Here is a 15,553-nt window from a genome sequence, read left to right on the forward strand (position 1 = left end):
GATTAGGAGGCGAAAATATTTGCTCCCACAGTGTCTATCTCTAAGGATTCAACTATCTATAAATCAAGGATCCAGCATCGGATCCTTGATCTCTGGCGAACTTAGATGTGCTTCTTCTCCATACAGAATGTAAGAAAAATATGAAGTTTTATTTGTTTGTTATTGAAAAATAAGTTTATGGTTGGATATTGGGTATATATAATACTGTTTGCGGCTTCAAAAACAACAGTTATCAAAGACATGCAAATGTAAAGGATTCCTTAGGAAATCCAAAATTTTGTCCATTTTGGCTTCTTTTACAAAATTTCTCTCTGCTTTGTCTTTTTCCAAAGTGAACCTATACTAAACAAGGAAGAGAAAAAACAACTCAAATGCCAAAACAATTATTGTATCAAACTGCTTAAAATATCGGGAAAAGTGGGCTCAAGTTTTGGGGCCATGTATTGGTTATGGTCATCGAAGATTATTGATAGCAATACTTGCCACTGATTTGTAAGTACGGGAGCACACACTACTTTTCTATAAAACAAATTGTAAAGTTCAAAGCCCTCGGCCATTGATAAAAAATGAAAAAAATAAAATTGATTCCACAATAAAAGAAAAAAAAACATAAGCTGAGGTGTGAGAAAATAACAACATAGAACCCCCTGGACCAAGGTTGATTATCTTTCCAGCTACTGGGGTTTTGATGGCTGCAGCAGTACATCTTTAACCTGTTGAAATATAAGTGATTTAGCTGATATGATTTTGTATTTAGTTTTAAATTTACAGATTTAAATGTGAGCCCTTGGATTATAGTCCAAGTGGACAGCTAAGATCTAATCTTAGAATAGAAGAATAGATGGCTAGATTTAGATGATGTAATTTGGAATATCTTATTCCAGCTGTAATGAGTGCACAGTGTGTGCGTGAGAAATGAGAATAGAATTTCCCTTCAGCTCCTTCTTCAAGCTCTCTCTCACTCTGAAAAATCTCTCTGAAAAACCTCTGCTCATTCAGTAGAATTTAGTAGCATGCAAGTTACAAATAAGATCATAGTATGAATTCTAACATGGCCTCAGAGCCAGGTTCGATTGTTTAGCTGGGCGATTGAATTTGTGAAGAAAGAAGCGATTTGAAGAGCTTGGTTTCTTGAAGATCTGGGTCTAACATGGCAGGGTCTGGAGGTGGAGAGTTAAGAGCGCCGATCTTTGGAGGTGATAACTATGAGTTCTAGAGCATAAGAATGAAAACCATTTTCAAATTTCATGGGCTTTGGGAATTGGTTGAGAAGGGAATAGAGTGCTCAGATTCGAAGGGAGCTGGTGAATCTGATGCAAAGAAGAAAGAAAAGGAAGAATCGAGTGGTGCTGGGAAGATGACTGTCACTGAGCTACTCATAAAGGACGCTAAAGCTCTGGGTCTGATTCAAGGAGCAGTGTCTGATGAGATTTCCCCCCGAATTTCTCGTGAAGAAACCTCTAAGGGAGCTTGGGACATCTTGATGAAGGAATTCCATGGTGATAAACAGGTTAGAAGTGTTAAATTGCAAGCTCTACGTAGAGAATTTGAATATACAAGAATGAGAGATGATGAGTACCTTTCTGCTTATCTTACCAAACTGTTTGATCTTATAAACCAAATGAGGAGCTATGGAGAGGATTTAGCTAGAGCAAGGATTTTTCAAAAATTACTAATCAGTTTGTCATCAGCTTATGATTCAATCTGTTCTGTTATTGAGCATTCTAAGGATTTGGATGAAATTGAGGTACAAGAAGTGGTAGCTTCTTTGAAGAGTTTTGAATTAAGGCTAGATAGGCACTCTGGAGATAAGACTAAGAAAGCATTTGCTAGTCTTAGTGTGAATCCCAAATCAAAAAAATATAGTGTAAGTCAAAGTGGTTCTAAGGATCAAAACAATTGGAAGACAAAAGGCAAAAAGTGGGATAATAAACCACCTGATGGAGCTAGAAACCCCTGTAAACACTATGGAAAACTACATTTTGGTGAGTGTCGATTTAAGGGAAAACCAAAATGTTACAATTGTGATAAATTTGGGCATATTGCAAAAGATTGCTACAACAAGAAACTAGCACAACAGCTCAACTATGCTACTCAGACCGAATCCACACCAACCATGTTCTATGCAAGTAATAAAGGCTCTACTAGTGTAAAAGGATGTGATGATGTATGGTATTTGGATAGCGGATGCAGCAGAGAAGACGTATTAGTTGATGTTGATAAGAATATAACTGCGAAAGTTGCAATGGGGACAAGACAACTGGTTGATGTTGTTGGAAAAGGAAATCTTGTTGTTGACACTAAGATGGGAAGAAGGTATGTCAAAGAGGTCCTGTTAGTTGCTGGTCTCAAGGAGAATTTGCTCAGTGTAGGGTAAATGATGGAGCATGGATATGTTCTGATTTTTGGTGCCAATAAGGCTGAAATTTATGATGATAGTTCTCTATCAAATATAGTTATTAAGGTGACAATGAAAGGCAACAGAAGCTTTCCTTTGAAGCTTCACACAACTTTATAGGTTGCATTAAGAGCAAATGTAGAGTCATCCTCAATTTGGCATAGAAGAATGGGGCATTAAACTTCACCAGTTTGAAGCTACTGTAAGATCAGGGAATGGGACTTAGACTGCCAGAAATTAAGCCTGTCAATGAAGTGTGTGAGGGTTGTACCTTTGGAAAGCATCGCAGAGATTCCTTTCCAAAAGAAAAAACAAGCAGAGCCACAATCCCACTATAGTTGGTACACACAGATGTCTGTGGACCAATGTAGGCTGTTACCAAAGCTGGAAGTAGTATTTTCTTACCTTCATAGACGATTGTACTCGTATGTGTTGGATCTATTTCTTGAGATACAAATCAGAAGTTCTTAATGTCTTTAAGAAATTTAAAGCCACTGTTGAGCTGCAAAGTGGATAGAAATTGAAGAAAATAAGAAGTGATAAGGGGGGAGAATATACTACCAATGAATTCAACAAGTTTTGTGAAGACATGGGAATGGAAAGGCAGCTAAATGTGGCATATTCACCACAGCAAAATGGAGTAGCAAAATGAAAGAATAGAACAATTATGGAGATGGCTAAATGCATGATGATTGAGAAGAAGATGCCTCTAGAATTTTGGGCTAAGGTAGGAAACACTGTTGTGCATGTTCAGAACAGATGTCCAACTAAGGCCTTAGATAAGAAAACTCCATTTGAAGCTTATAGTGGTAGAAAGCTAGGAGTTAAGCACTTAAGAGTGTTTGGTTCTTTGTGCTATGCACATGTTCCAAATCAACAAAGGCAGAAGCTTGACTTTGCTAGTACAAGATGCATATTTCTAGGATATGACAGCTACGAAAAGGGCTACAGATTATATAATATTACATTAGGAAAAATGATTGTTTCTAGGGATGTGATATTCAATGAGGCAGCTGTTTGGGATTGGAGTGCACGAAAGGAATGTGATATCTCAATACCTATTAATGAGACACTCACTGAGAGAGAAGAGGAACCGAATGATTCTAGCCTGAGTCAAGAAGAGACTTTAGAAGGGGGGTATACTGATTCTGACTCAGGATCACAAGATGTTGATCACACACCTCTGAAATACAAGAGTATTGCAAAAGTGTATGCAAGATGTAACTTGTGTATTATCGAGCCTGAGACTTTTAAAGAGGCTATTAAGGATGAAGCATGGCAGAAAGCAATGGAGAATGAGATAGAAATGATAGAGAAGAATAAGACTTAAAAGTTGGTTGATAGACCAAGTGATAAATCAGTAATTGGTGTCAAATTGGTGTATAAAACCAGGCTGAATTTGGATGGTACAGTTCAGAAAGACAAGGCTCGACTAGTGGCAAAGGGCTATTCTCAAAAGTTAAGGGTAGACTTCAATGAAACGTTTGCACCTGTGGCTAGGTTGGATACCATTAGAACATTGGTGGCATTGGCTGCACAAAAAGGGTGGAAACTGTTTCAGTTAGATGTGAAGTCTGCATTTTTGAATGGAGTGTTGCATGAAGAAGTGTATGTGGATTAACCGCTTGGTTTTATGGTTAAGAACAAAGAGGACAGAGTGTATAGACTCAAGAAGGCATTATATGGACTTAAACAAGCTCCAAGAGCTTGGTATGAAGAAATCAATTCTTACTTCACCAAGGTAGGTTTCCAGAGAAGTCCGAGTGAGGCAACACTATATGTAAAGGCTGCATAAAGTGGTATTATTATCGTTTCTTTATATGTAGATGATATTATCTACACTGGAAGCTCAAAAGCCTTGATGATGGAGTTCAAAATTGAAATGATGAGGCAATATGAAATGACTAATCTTGGTTTACTTCACAATTTCTTGGGGTTAGGAGTGATACAAACCGAGTCTTACATTTTCTTGCACCATAAGAAATATGCTAAGACATTGGTAGACAAATTCGGCTTCAAGGACTGTAAAGCTGTAGCTACTCCTCTTGCAATGAATGAAAAGCTATCCAAGGAAGATGGGAGTGAACAAGCTGATGAAGGGATCTATAGGCAGATAGTTGGAAGCTTGTTGTACTTGACTGCAACAAGGCCAAACATCATGTTTGCAGCAAGTCTTTTGGCTAGATTTATGCATGGACTTACTAGAAAACATATGGGAACAGCCAAAAGGGTACTGAGGTACATTCAAGGCACATTTGACTATGGCATAGCATATGAGAAAGGAAAAGAAGCAAGGCTCATTGGCTATTGTGACAGTGATTGGTCAGGGAGTGAGGATGACATGAGAAGTACCTCTGGATGTGCATTTAATCTTGGATCAGGTGTGTTTTCTTGGGCTTCAGTCAAGCAAAGTAGTGTAGCTTTGTCTACAGCAGAGGCAGAGTACGTTAGTGCAGCAGAAGCTACTGCACAAGCAATCTAGTTGCGCTTTGTTCTCTCAGATTTTGGGGAAGAACAGGTGGGTTCTACTACAATTCTACGTGATAATACCTCTGCTATTGCCATAACCAAGAATCCGGTGCATCATCATACGACAAGGCATATAAACAGAAGGTTTCACTTTATCCGAGATGCTTTGCGAAATGGAGAGATTGATTTACTGTATTGCAAAACTGAAAAGCAGACTGCAGACATCTTTACTAAGGCTCTAGCAAGAGATCAGTTTGAATACCTGAGAAGAAAGCTTGGAGTGATCTCAGCTAAACACTTAGAAGGAGTGTTGAAATATAAGTGCTTTAGCTGATATGATTTTGTATTTAGTTTTAAATTTACAGATTTAAATGTGAGCCCTTGGATTATAGTCCAAGTGGACAGCTAAGATCTAATCTTAGAATAGAAGAATGGATGGCTAGATTTGGATGATGTAATTTGGAATATCTTATTCCAGCTGTAATGAGTGCACAGTGTGTGTGTGAGAAATGAGAACAGAATTTCCCTTCAGCTCCTTCTTCAAGCTCTCTCTCACTCTGAAAAATCTCTCTGAAAAACCTCTGCTCATTCAGTAGAATTTAGTAGCATGCAAGTTACAAATCAGATCATAGTCTGAATTCTAACATAACCAACTTCTCCAAATTCAGTAATGAAGAACCCCTTGGACCAGTAGCTTCCTCTGCCTTTCTCTTCTACTCCATGGCATTCTTTCTCATCTCTTTCCCTTTCTCACCGGACAGTAATTCTCTCACAAGCTTCTCCACTTCACTCCTCTTCACATTGCTATCAATCTCCAAGCCAACTCCCCACTGAGTGCACGAGAACCAACAGTTCGTCTGCTGGTCCGCAAAAAATGGCCATATAACCATTGGCACTCCAGCACTCAAGCTCTCAATGGTGGAGTTCCAGCCACTGTGTGTTAAGAATCCTCCTATGGATGGGTGGTTCAAAACTTCCTCTTGTGGTGCCCAACTGACCAACAAACCTCTTTGTTTCGTTTCTTGGGCAAATTCCGACGGGAGAATAGCAGCGTCACCCTTCACAAGGTCAGGCCTAATTGTCCACAAAAAGGGCTTTTTGCTATTAGCAAGACCCCAAGCAAACTCAACAAGCTGTTGGGGTGTCATAACAGTAATGCTCCCAAAATTAACATAAACCAGTCGGGTTCCTTGGAATCCAGCCATTGTAGGCACTCAGGCTCTTCTTTCCAAAGGCTGGAACCGATGGATGACGATATAGTGATCTGGGAAACAATCTTGTTCACAACCAAGTGATTGGGGCCAATTGTGTAAATTGGAGGATACATTGAAGAAAAAGCCTCCAACACTCGATATTCCAATGTGTCATAAGTGTTTAAGATGATAGCAGAAGCTTTGGAAGCTCTTTCTACCTCCCCCATGGCGAAGCTTAGCATCATGTCTTCTGGATCTGTGGTGCGTACAAAGCTTGGGAGATCTCTCAGACGAATATCCTTCATTCCTGGAATCCAGTCTATCGTGGTGTCCAAATACCCGTTTGTTAGAGAAGCCTCACCTAAAAAAGCATACATAGAATTTGTCATAGCTGCTTACCATTTCTATATCCCAAATTAAATAACAAAGATATAAAAATTCTTTCTTATAGGCTTAATATTTGTACATATTGTAATGGCCATCTTTCCCAACAAATTACCGACGTGGGCTTCAGAGCATCACATAATTTGTTAGATGAGAACCATATCACTCCCCAAGTTAACAAGAAAACAATAAAAGCAATATATATAATATACAGAGAGCTTCTATTGAGAGATCCCACAAATTAGCTTATTTGATGGACACCCTCAAGGACCCACTCTGTATTGTATTTCACTAATCAAAATATATATTTTGTAAATACTCATTCAAATATCATCTCTACAAAAAATCACTTGAATCCGATATCATTTGACCACTCAAGAATTATTGAAATTTTAGTACTTTCTTGAAGCACCGTATTCATTGATTTTGTATGACACAATTGTATACCAAAATGGTTCAAATTTGTTTAATTTTTTGCAAGGATGATCTATGAATGTAGACTTGAAAAATAGATGGTTTGGACCGTTGAAAAAAAATTTGTAGGGGACCCTAAAGGATGTCCCTCAATAAAATTATTTGAGTGATCCCTCAATAGAAGGGGATGTATATATATATATATATCTATTCTCTCATCCGGATCCGTACGTTATTACTTTAAGGACGCTAATGTAAACAAGGATGAAAGCAGGGAGAAGTAGTAGAAAACACATAGCATCCAGACCTCCTCGAAGGTAGTTATTTGGTACTCCAATGCTCATCATTCTCTGTAATTCCTATCTTATCTTTTTAAGTTTTCAATCTCATTTTCATAAGGCTTTTGTGAATGAAAATTGCATGGATAAATGAGATGAAAAATAATTTAAAAAAAATAAGAGCATCCACAATCATGCTCTCTATTTTTTAGTTAAATTTTAGCAAAAAACATATAAAAGTTATTTTAGGAGCTCTCTATAAAATTTTAACTCCAATCATGCTCTCTAGTTTAGGGAGTCATAAATGCTATAACTCTTTTTTAATTGGTCAATCTATATTAAAAAATAATATAAAAAATAATAAATATTAATTAAAAGTTTGAAATACTCATTAAATAAAGCAACATTAAATTATAGGGATCTACTAGGAGTCTTTTTTCTCTCCTCAGATTTAGGAGCTCCTAGAGGTCTCCCTATTTTAGTAGGCGGATAAGGAGCATAGTTGAAGATGTGTTTTTCCAAATCCTCCCTAAAATTTTTCTAAGGAGGTGGTTTGAGGAGCCCATTGTGGATGCTCTAAAGGAAGGTGAATGATTTTTTTTTTTTTTTAGGTCATAAGGAGGGTGAACAATGAATATAATAGTTTGCCAGTCCCTTAATTTAATTGCTTTTCATATAACAACCAAACCAATACAAATAATAATATCACAAAATTTCATTTTACTGTATTAATTCGTGCCCTTTATTTTTCATGTAACATAACACGTACCTTTGAGTGGTGTAAGACCTTTGTCAAGGGTTTAGGGTTTAAGACCTTTGTCAAGGGTTCAGATTTGTTTAATTTTTTGCAAGGATGATATATGAATGTAGACTTGAAAAATAGATGATTTGGACTGTTGAAAAAAAATTTGTAGAGGATCCTAAAGGATGTCCACAATAAAATTATTTGAGTGATTCCTCAATAGAAGGGGACTGTATATATATATATATATATAGCATCATTCTCTATAATTCCTATCTTATCTTTTTAAGTTTTCAATCTCATTTTCATAAGGCTTTTCTGAATGAAAATTGCATGGATAAATAGATGAAAAATAATTAAAAAATAAAGGAGGGTGAACGATGAATATTTGAGAGTCCCTTAATTTAATTGCTTTTCATATAACAACCAAACCAATACAAATAATAATATCACAAAATTTCATTTTACTGTATTAATTAGTGCCCTTTATTTTTCATGTAACATAACATGTACCTCTGAGTGGTGTAAGACCTTTGTCAATAAGTTGGCGATACTGCGTGTAGCCCATGAAGCCACATGCACTTGTAGTCCAGAACAGCGCCACCGGAATTCCAAGATCTTCACCGGCTTTGATGGCAAATGACATGACACCATCGGAGACAATACAGTCACCGGTGGGAGGGCCTTGTCAAGATTAGCAAGCAGGTTGCGAAATGGTCCTAAGCAAGTCTTGCTTGTGGAGTCACAAAGAGACGGGATGTCTTGCGTAGCGTCAGCGTCCGTAGGGGGCAGACCATCGGGGATGGCTTCAAACGGAAGTCCTGGGAGACGTGGAGGCGGAGGGGCCTCGGGATTTGAGTAAGCGTTTGTGGTTGTACTCACTGTTGACAAAGGTGATGTGAAAGCCTCTGTGATGTAGGAGCTTTGCTAAATTCATCATTGGGCTTATGTGACCTTGAGCTGGGAATGGGAGACACACAGCATGATTCAAAATACTACGAGAGATGTAAACTTTATAGCAAATCTAGATCTGCATTACATCTGTTCTCTTGGCAGTATACATAATATTCAAGATATTTTTACCACCATGATCTAGTTTTAACTTCTTCTGGTAGATTTATTGTTCCCATCTGAATTAGTGGATTGGACTCAATGGCCCTGAGTTCCAAGAGATATCGAGAAATTTCATGACTTCATTTTCAAAGATATCACGTCCGCATATATATCTCTCACACACGACATACTATTAACAAAACCAAAAAACAAAGTTAATACACTCCTTTAATATAGGATGCTTATTTTTCCACTTTCCTTTTATCCACTTACACTCCTTTTTTTTTCTTTTTTTCAAAAATACTTTTTACTATAACATACAAGGGAATGTAAGTAGACAAAAGAGGTGCGGGAACATACAATTTCCAACAAAAGAAAGTGTAAGAAGAAAAAAGTGGAGTGGGAAAATTAGCTTCATTAATATATTGGGCACAAAAGTTGCCAATACAAACTTGTGAATAATATAAGTTAACATTAAAATAAAGAGAAAATTTTAGCAATGCCCCCATGACTACATAGACCTTATTTCAACTTTGAAATTGGTTCTGAGTCCCTCTAATCTTTGGAAGCGTGTCAATGTCTCCACTTTTGTTAAGTTAGTTAATTCCTTTGTCAAATTCAGGAGCATTTCTATTCATTCAAGTTAGGATTTAGTTTGTGAGTCCTAAGGCAAAACTCTATAGAGGCGAGGAGGATGAAGCGTGTCAATGTCTCCACTTTTGAGACAATGCTTCTTCAGGTAGTCGTGGTAGAGTTCATTTAGGCTCCTTGGTGGCTTTAGGGTTTCGGTTATGTTAGGTTTGTGGGCTTTGTTTGGAATTATTCTTAATTGTGGTCATGTAGGCTAGTAGTTTTAGTGTGGCTTTTGTCCGCTTTGCTCTTGTTTTTAGCATGTTAGTTTGTTGCCTTCGTGGAATTGATCATTTAGATATCAAGTCTTTGATTGTATTGTTGAAGACTATCTAATGACGTTTCTCTTTGATTTTTTATTTTATTTTAATAAAAGGTTAGGATTTGATTTGACCAACTTAAACCCTAATTGCCTTCACCAATTCTTCCTTTCAAATCATATTGTAAATGAAAAGAAAAAAAAATGAAAATGGTGAAAGTGGGGCTTCCATGTGTGAAAATAGGGTTTAAAGGAAGAATGAATCAATCGATTAGAGCTTAAGCGGGTCAAACCAAATCTTAACTTGAATGGGCAACAATGTCCTTAAATTTAACAAACTTGACATGATAAGGCACATCAACATGTTTTGAAAGATTAGAAGAGATCAAAACCAAATTGAACTTTCAGAAAGCAGAATGGAACAAAGTCATTGCTAAAAAGAACCATAAAATAAAATATTTGCAAAGGCGATGTCCTCAAAAATTTTGAGCGGATAAGGGAAAGGATTAACTACACTTTAGTACCCGGAGGTTTAGTGTCAGTATCGAAATGGACCCCAAGGTTTCATTTTAATCAATTTCGTACCCAACATTTCGAAATATTACAAATTTACACCAGCCACGTTGACCGTTAAAGTCAGACGTTTACTGCTGACGTGGCAATTGTGGGACCCACCTCATAACCAAACAGTAGTTAGAAAGAGACGAAATGAAGGGCAATTTCGGAAAATAATAATAATAAAAAATTCTTTAAAAAATTATTAAATTAGATTTTTTAAAACAAAACAAAAATCCCTACTTTCTCTCTCTCGCTCTCTCTCTCTCCTCCTATCTCCCTCCCTCTCTCTGCCCAGAACTTGAAAACCCAACAGACCCAAGAGCTCGAGATCCTCCAACATACCCAAGAGCGAGAACAGAGAGCCTTTTGAATAATAGTATAGTATTCATGGGGCTTGGAACTTGAAGGGGATTGATTACTAATGGTCAAAATTTGTTTTTGATTTTTCTTCACTTGTTTTACAAGGACGGAGGAGGGTGTTCTGTTTTTGACTAACAAAAGGAAGCAGATTCTCATCCTTTCAGACAAAATGTTCAACCAAATATTGATTACCTTATACAGCACACCAGCAAGGGGATGAAAACAATAGGAGTCCATTTGCTGAATAAGAATAACAACTAGAGCTGAGTCCAACTCAATGACAATCCTACTAACACACACCTTTATCCAGGGCCAGTTTAAGATCAAAAAATAAACCCTAAAGCTCAGCTTCAAGGATTTGACCCTTCCCCAGATTCACAGCAAATCCCCCAAGTCATTCCCCTTTGCAATCATGAAGTGATAACGAAAGTGAAATGTGCAGAGAAAGATAAGGAGGAAGAAAGCTAGAGAGAGAACACATGAATTTCTAAGAGAATTTTACTGGTTGTATTTTCTTAATGAACAATTACTGTACATACCAGCTTTATGCAATTGCTTAACAATTCCTAACTGACCACACGATATACACGTGATCTACAGCTACAGATAATATGCTGACTAGACATGTACAGTCATCATTCCCCCTCAAACCCAGCTGGGTTCCCCAATCTAAGATTAATACAATGTTTGAGAAAAATAGGACTATGAAGACCTTTGGTAAATACATCAGCCACTTGTTCTTCAGTTGGTATGTATTGAACAATCAAGTCTCTTCTTTGAACTCTCTCTCTGACGAAATGAAAATCAATATCCAAATGCTTGATTCGTGAATGATAAACAGGATTAGAACTAAGTGCAATAGCTGATAAATTGTCATAGTGCAAAACAGGTTCTGTGGGCGAAACTTTTAAATCTTGCAATACCTGTCTTATCCAAGCTATATCAGCTGAGGTATGTGCCAAGGATCTATACTCAGCTTCTGTTGAACTCCTAGCCACAGAGGTTTGTTTCTTGGATTGCCATGAAATTGGATTAGGACCTAAGAAAACCACAAATCCCGTAGTAGATCTTCTGGTATTCACATCTCCTGCCCAATCTGCATCACTAAAAGCATGTAATTGCCAAGGACCAGTAGAGAACTTCAATCCATGATCTAGAGTGCCCTGAAGATATCTGAGTATCCTTTTAACAAGTAACCAATGAAGGTCTGTAGGAGCAGGTCATGTATTGGCAAATGAATTAACGGCATAGGATAAATCTGGTCAGTAAATGTTAAATACTGTAAAGCGCCAACAACACTGCGATATAACAAGGGATCAGATAGAAGAGTACCCTCAGACTGCAATACTTGAGTGTGTGGCTTACTAGGAGTTGAACAGGGTCTGCAGGAACTCATGCCTGCTTTATGTAGAAGGTCTTTAGCATATTTCTTCTGACTTACAAATATATCACTCTCTGCATTATAATCAATATGTAAACCCAAGAAATAGGTAAGCTTTCCCATGTCTTTCATTTCAAAAACTGCACTCAGTTCATCAACCACTTCTTGAATACAAGATGCCTTGGAACCTGTAAGAATTATATCATCCACATATAAAAGAAGAATGACAATATCAGATCCAGTATGCTTGACAAACAAACTTGGATCAGAATGAGAAGATTTGAAACCAATAGCTGGTAAATAACCAGTGAATTTAGCATTCCAAGCCCTTGGAGCTTGCTTAAGACCATAAAGAGATTTCTTTAATTGACACACAAACTCTGGATGTGCAGAATCTTCAAAACCAGGAAGTTGCCTCATGAAAACTTCTTCTTCAAGATCTCCGTGTAAAAAAGCATTTTTAACATCTAACTGTCTTAAGGACCATTTGTTCATAGCAGCAATACTCAAAATTAATCGAACTGTAGTATGTCGAACGACAGGACTAAAAGTCTCACTAAAATCCAATCCAGGCCTGACTAAATCCTTGAGCTACTAGACGAGCCTTATGCCTAGAAACAGTTCTATCTGAGTTTCTTTTAATCCGGTAAACCCACTTACTGCCAACAACATTTTTATGGCATGGTTTTGGAACTAAAATCCAAGTACCCTGCATGTGTAATGCATCAAGTTCTTCCTGCATAGCTTTTATCCATACTGGAGATTGAGAAGCTAACTTATAAGTTGCAGGCTCAGTTTCATCAGGCAGTGAAGGAATAGAGGTATAATAACATTGATAATCAGAAAAAGGCTTTCTACAAACAATACCATCCTTGGACCTGGTAGTCATAGTATGGGTATTAACAGAACCAGTAGGAACTGAAACATCATCATAGTGAGAGCTAGTTGGTAAAAGCACTTGTACCTGATCATCCCTTAGCACGGGTGCTGGCATAGAAACAAGAGGGACTCTGTCACCAATAGAATCATTGCTAGAAGAAGCACGAGAAAGCGGATCATTATTGGAAACTTGGTGAGGGAAAAAGACATCCTGAGATACAGCAGGTTGTAAACCAGATGGTGATAAACTCATACTATGTGCTGGAGTGGATGAAGACACAGGAATAGAAATAGAAACCAATACCGGAGTTGGCTGTGAATTTCCATGAGACGAACTCGAAGCAGACGAAGACATTTTATTTGCAAAAGGAAAAACTGTCTCATCATGCAAAACATGTCTTGAAACAACAAATTTACCAGTAAGCATATTAAAAGACAAAACTCCCTTGTAACCTTGTGCATAACCCATGAACACACATTAAGCAGTCCTTGGTTGAAGCTTGTGCACATTATAACATCTCAAGTAAGGATAAACAGCAGTGCCAAAAACTCTTAGATGTTGAACATTAGGAGCATGACCAAACAACTTAAGGAATGGAGAGTGATGATTCAAAACCTCACTCGGCATTCTATTTATTAGATAAACAGCATGAGCAATAGAATGAACCCAAAACTTTGTAGGAAGTGAAGCAGCAAATAAAAGAGTTATGGCTGTGTCAATAACATGGCGATTCTTTCTTTCAGCCAACCCATTCTGCTGAGGAGTGTGAGGGCAAGACAAGTGATGAGTAACGCCTTTAGAATCAAGAAAGGCAGTGAACAATATGCTAGTAAACTCACCCCCTCCATCAGTTTGAAATGTCTTAACTTTAGCATCATACTGATCTGTGAGCATAGCATAAAACTTCTTGAAAACTCCAAAAACATCTGATTTATTAAAAATGGGATATAGCCACATAAAACTAGTACATTCATCAACAAAATTGACATAATATCTATAGCCATCAATGGATTTTACAGCAGAGGGACCCCATACATCACTATGGATACATTGAAATGGCATAGTGGCTCTAGAATGACTAGTAGGAAAAGACAACCTATGCATTTTGCCTTGTAAACATGCTGAACAGATAGCTGAAGAAAGATCATCAGAAGCAGAAATAGTAGAAGCTTGCAACATTTTCTTTGTAACCTTATTAGTGGTATGTCCTAACCTCTGATGCCACAAGGAAGACTTTATTTTCTGGCCAATGTAAGCTTTATGCATTGAAGAAATTGAAGATATTGTAGACCGAGGAAGCAGTGGAATAGGATATAAACCATGATCACTCTTTCCCTTGAGAAGCACCTGATGAGTGACTTTGTCCTGTATCAAGAAACCAGAGACATCAAACACAATATAACAGTTGTTATCCTTACAAAGTTGGTGCACGGACAAAAGATTTGCTTTGAGTTGAGGAACATGAAAAACAGAGGGCATTGTAAGCCTAGATGTAGCACCATGAATATTAGAAGTGCCGATATGAAGTATATTCAGACCTTCCCCATTTCCAACTGTGACATTTTCCTCAGTAACACATGGAGTCACATTTTGCAACTGAGACATATCACCCACCATATGATGTGTGGCTCCACTATCAGCAATCCAGACTTGTTCAGGAGAATAAGAAGTCTGTGCTGTCATAGCAGTTAAGGAAGAAGGAGGAGCTTGACCTTGAAATGAGTAATTCGACCTGTGATAACAATCCAAAGCAACATGCCCACGCTTGCCACAGATTTGGCACTCGAGCCTGTAGAAACTGAAGATTGAGAAACAATTAACAATTAACAGCCGTATGACCCCTTTTATTACAAATCTGACATTCAGGAACAAACTTGGAACCAGAAAATGTGTTGTGGCCTTGATAAACAGGAGTAATGCCTCTGAAATTTGGACGAGTAGGAGAACTAAAATTCCGTCCACCATTGAACTTGCCTCGACCAAAACCAATATGAGAAATAGGACGAGGACCAAAAGACAGCGAAGGAGGTCGAGAAGATGCATTACCAGAATAACCAACATGAGAAGGCGGGGTAGGAAGCAAACCTTGTCCTGAAGACAGAGAGACAGACGATGAACCACTGTGAGCTCCCTGAACCCCATAGCCAGAAGATGTATGAGGCACAAACAAAGCGAGAATGAGAGGTAAGTCGAGCCTCAGTTTGCTCAAGTGACCAAGATGGCGAGCACGAAAATCTTTCAACGAGATTGGCGTATCACGAGCAATCAAGATCATCTTGATGATGTCGTATTCAGGTGGTAGACCATTTAATGCAGCAATGATAAAATCATCATCAGAAATCTTAGTACCAGCAGCATGTAACGATCACGCAGATGTTTGAGGCGAAGAAGAAATCGCTCAACGGAATCTCCACCTTTTGCACAAATCTGAAATTCTGTTTTCAAATGATTGATTCGCACGAGAAACCGACGCATAACGATCGGTGAGACTAAGCCAAGCATCCTGGCGGTCTTACAGCCAATAACATACTCAATTGCTTCGTCGAGAGAAGCA

General features: G+C 37.9%; 1 pseudogene; it reads right to left on the reverse strand.

Annotated features, from left to right (window-relative positions):
* Nucleotides 1–674: 674 nt before the first annotated feature.
* On the reverse strand, nt 675–12,614 carry LOC148916460 (7-deoxyloganetin glucosyltransferase-like; annotated as a pseudogene).
* Between the last annotated feature and the right edge of the window lie 2,939 nt (nt 12,615–15,553).

This window comes from Prunus mume, linkage group LG6, assembly GCF_029339155.1.
Source record: "Prunus mume cultivar Tortuosa linkage group LG6, ASM2933915v1, whole genome shotgun sequence".
Taxonomy (NCBI): Eukaryota; Viridiplantae; Streptophyta; class Magnoliopsida; order Rosales; family Rosaceae; genus Prunus; species Prunus mume.